A 4,785-nucleotide genomic window follows, 5' to 3' on the forward strand; every position below is an offset into this window, starting at 1 on the left:
GGGCCGCCTCGGCCAATCCCGGCCCCGCTGACGGCCGCGCGCTCGGCCGAGGACGTGGCTCTGACGTCACTGCGGCCCCGCGGCCGTGGGAGTGGGTGCTGGTGGCGGCCGACGCCTGGGGGCTTTTCACAGCCTTGTGCGCTGGGGAGCCCTCCGGGGCCCTTCAGGCCTGGGTGTCAGAATTTCCCCTGGGCGCTCGCGCCGCCGCAAATGTCAGGGTTCGCCCACTCTCCTGCGTCGCAGGCATAACCTTTCGGGGGCTCCGGAGGGGAAATTCGCCATTTCTGCCGGACCTCGAGGTGCGCCCAGAAACCCGTGGGGGCGTGGGGGGCGGCGCGCGGACTAGGGCCCCTGCCCGAGGCTGCCAACAGCTGCCCTGTAAATTTCCAGCATCCGTGAAAATAATACAGTGTGCCCTTCAGCGTCTGATGAGATGAATTTGGGAATAAGAATAAAATAGGGGCAAAGATCGGCCGATCATCACACTGAATTGTAGTGCTGACACACGAAGCCACGAACCTATAGTGGTTTCCAGGAAAGGAACATCTTGTGGGATGAAGGAGGATCGCAGGTCGCGTTTGCGTGTGTACTGAGTGAGCGGGTCAAGGCAGGAAGCTGCTGCGGGGTTCACGGGGTGGGCGTGGGGGGAGCCTTACTGTCATTAAACACAAGACAGGAAAGTGCTATCCGTGAAATAAAAGGGCACCGTCAACAGAAGGCGAGTATTTATTCAGTGAGATGTAAGCAAGGGGTCAGTGGCCCATGGTGAGGAAAACGGATCACCTGACTGCAGTTTCTTTGCTATTTACTTGGAGCCTAATTCTAGGGACAGTTGAGATTTCCTTGCAGAAACGTCTCTCCTTAGGCCTCTGGACAGGCTTGATAATTAATTTGATATAAAAATATTAACAGGCGGAAAACGTACACATTTGCTTAATGTAAGTTTTACCTGAACACGGAGCAATAAGGAAACACCCCAGAGCGGTGGCTGAACGTAAGCATTTATTTATGGACTGAATTGAGCAAACAGGCAATCGTGGAAAGGTGTGTCGATAAGTTGGGACAGGCTGAAGGAAGAGAAGACAAGGTCTCTTTGCACAAATTCTTCCAGCTTCAACTACCTCTCTGGCGATAAGAATGGTCTTTCCTCCTGGCATAAGAACATTTCCACATGAGTTTCACTTTCTGCTCACAGGAAGAAAAAAGTGGGAATCAGAGTGACTTTCCAAATGCTTTCTGTTAAAGATGCATTTATTTATTCATACAGAACCGGGGTACAGGCCAGAGGTGCAGGAGTGGTGAGAGGATTCACCAGACACAGAATGGGGAGCAGAACAGGCAGAGTGAGAAAGTGCACTGCTGAGGGGAGCAGTGAGTGGGTCAGGAGGGGTCTGCTGTGTCCTGTGGGTCACCTCCCCGGCTAGGGATCAAACTCTTGCTGCAGGGGCTGCAGACTTCATAGTGCTGAGACTTAACCCTTTGCGCTGCCAAGGAGAGCCCTCCAAATCTTTCAAATCAAAGTGATCGGTGTGCTGAAGTTCATATCTGGAAAGGTGATACGTCCTGAACCTCTTCACTGACACTATCAACACCCCAATGGGGGGCACCCTCTCTTCACTAAATGTGTTGCAAATGCTGGAAGCTAACAAGTTTAAGCTTCCTAAAAACAAGGAAAGCCTCTCAGTTTACTTCCCAGGGTGCATCAAGACTTGTCAAGTGTTGATTTCAAAGTGGTGGATGGCATGGCTCTGCCTCTGAATAGGTGACTGCGTTGCCCGCAGGGCGATGTTCTTTTGGGGAAATGGCTACCTGATGGACTATAGTTCATTCTGGGTCTTAGCTATAAAGAGAGTGTAATGAGCGCTGGTGCCTTGTTAAGTAACTTTTGTGGAGGGTACAGGTTAGTGTGAAATTTGGCACCAGACCCTTAGGGCCTCAGTCATTTCACTCTTCTGGGTCTCAACTTCTGCCTCTGTGAAGTGAAAACTGTATTGCGCTCTGCCAGGAAACCAATATATAATATCAAAAACCAGTCAATGAGAAATAATAGTACTAGTGTGGTGTTTAAATGACTGCAATAATTACCAGAAGAAATGATTTAAAAAGAATTGAAAACAGCTGCCCGTGGAGAGCAGGGTCAGGGATAGGAAGAACTGAGTCAGTGCTGTTTCTCATGAGTCTTTTCATGTTGTATCACTGAGCTAGTGCCAGGTGAGGAAACTACATTTGTCACAAGTCAGGGAGAGGAGCACCCCTTAGCCCCCAAACCTGCCAGCTCCATATAGGCCCTGCATCTGCCGTATCAAGACAAAACATACAAGACCTTTACTGGAAGGAACTTTAATACCGTGAGTGTGCAACACCGAAAAGACAAAGAACGTAGTTTCTAAGTCAGACACCCAGAGTGACCCGTCCCCTCGGTGGTAACAGTCCAGCCAAAGGGGACTGGCCCAGAGCAAGGCCTGAAGGCTGCCACGGTCTAAACCACCCTCTGGTGGGGACCACGGAAGAGGTCAGAAATGGTCAGGCAAGTCTGGGAGGAAGAGAGCACAATCAGAATCAGGGTAAACGCTGCCATTGTCACCCCCCAGGGTCTCTCACCCACGTCTGTGTCCCCCAGTCCAGGGTCAGAAACTAGAGCTGCTTCTCCACGTGTCTCTGCCTCTGCTCCCTGCGCCCCTCAGGTCTCCTTTGGCGCCATCCTGCTTCCATCCTTCTCAGTCTCCTCTCCACATTCTCCCTGCTCAGCTCCACCCTCGTTGGGGGGGGGCGGCAAAGAACCCGCACCTCCCCTCTCCCTGGGGATCCCCTGTTACACAGTGACCTGCTTCAGTTTCAGGCACAGTTGGCTGGGGCGGCTTGCTCCACATGGTCCTTTTTGAACACACACACACAGCCAAACCGTGTGACTTGCTGTTTTATTCTGTCCCTCATGGTTATCGCCTCAGAAGTTTACTGTGGGGCCCGGCTGTTCTTCCTTCCTTGGTTCTTGAGCCACAGGCTGCCCACATGCCTCCTCACCTGGCCTGTGGCTCCACTTTCCCACGTTCCTTTAGCGTTGAAAAGAGGTGGCTTTTGCCTGCTTCCTTCACGAGCAGCCGAAGGTGAAGTCGCTTCAGGACTCCCAAATGCTTTGTTCTTAAAATGCAAAATGATTAAAAGACTGAAGACGCTTGCATGTGTGGTGTTGCACAAGTGGGCCTGCCGTCACTGTGAGGTCCCTGGTTCCAGCTGCGTTTCGGCACCAGGATGTCAGGTCAGAAGGCCCTGCTGGCCGCCCTGCACTGCCGGGGCTGGCCAACACTCACCCTCATGAGAATCACCTGAGATAGATGGAAGCCTCGGTAAACCCATTTTTAAAAGGTTTATTTATGTGTGCATGCAAGAGCTGAGGTGCAGGACAGTGGTGCAGGGGATGAGAGGATTCACCAGAAGCAGAGTGGGGAGCAGAACAGGCAGATGGACTGAAACCCACTGCTGAGGGGAGCAGTGGCCTGTGGTCACTCCCTGGCCTCCTGCTAGTGGCTGGGATCTCTTCACTGTGCTGATTTAACCCCTGCACTGCCAGGGAGGCCCTAACATGGTATTTCTTAAAATTAAACATTTTCAGTATCTAAATGGACACGTTAGAACGAACACTGATGTATTTAAACTACTGTCTGATCTCAGATATTGTGACGACGTGATCCGACTTGTATGGAGTTGCTCCGTTTCTCACTTCTGGACATTTAACTGCCCTTTAGTCTGCCAGAGTTAAGTTACTCAGCGCAGCGCTAGTCACGCAAAGGAGGGCTGGGAAGAGCCTAAGCGTCATCAGTAGGCCACCAGTAAATAAACCAAATAAACATGAAACATGCCCCCAGCAGTTTACTATCTAGGAAAAAAAGAAGAGCAAGTTCTTCTTGCTGTGTAAGACTCCGTTAGGTGGCGGCGGCGGAAGGCAATGTTCAGAGCAGCTTTCTTTTATGAGAAAAATAATACACCGTTGTTTTTGCTTGTTCTTGCATAAACACAGGGAGACCAAGAAACTAAGAACCCTGACACTTGTAGGGCGTGGGGCCGGGCGGGCAGGCGCCCCGGTTCAATGCCATTTTCGCTTCGAAGCTGGTAGAAAGTGACATTTTAAAACTTTTCTAAATCAAAGCTGAGACTCTGCGTCACTAACTAGTTCTTACAGCGCATGCTCAGCGCCGCTCTGCTCGCGCGTGCAGAAACGACACGGGCATCTTTAAGAAACGTTGAGAAGCACGGGTCGGGCCGCGGCTGACCGACGGTGGCACGGAGTGGGGTGCAGGGCGTGGAGGCGAGGCCTGGCCGACCTCGAGGGGCTTCCGACCGGCGGCGGGGAGAGAACTGCGGGCCGCGCGGACGCGCAGGACTCTACTCGCGCACGCGCAGCTCCCGTCACGCAGCGCGCCGCGGGACGCAGCCCACCGTGGGCCACCCGGCGCGGGCGCGCGGCCGTGCCACCTGGGCGGGGCTTCCTAAGAACGCGTGATGGGGGATGCTTGCAGGGCCGCGTCGCGACCCGCACACAGCCGGACACGAAAAGGCCCTCCCGTCGCCGGTGCGCAGACCCCGGCGGGCTCGGCGGAAGTGGCCAACGGGAGGACGCGAGCATCGCGCGTCTGCGCAGTGCAGGAGACTAGAAACCAGTGGCGCGCGTCTGCGCAGTGCGAGGTTGAAGCGCCGGGCGAGGCGGCGCGCGTGCGCAGAGCGATCCTGAGGCGTCGGCTCGGGCGTCCGCGTCTGCGCAGTGCGGGCCTGAGCGGCCACTGAGCGGTC

Source organism: Condylura cristata, unplaced genomic scaffold (genome assembly GCF_000260355.1).
Source record: "Condylura cristata isolate star-nosed mole 26May11 unplaced genomic scaffold, ConCri1.0 scaffold00008, whole genome shotgun sequence".
Taxonomy (NCBI): domain Eukaryota; kingdom Metazoa; phylum Chordata; class Mammalia; order Eulipotyphla; family Talpidae; genus Condylura; species Condylura cristata.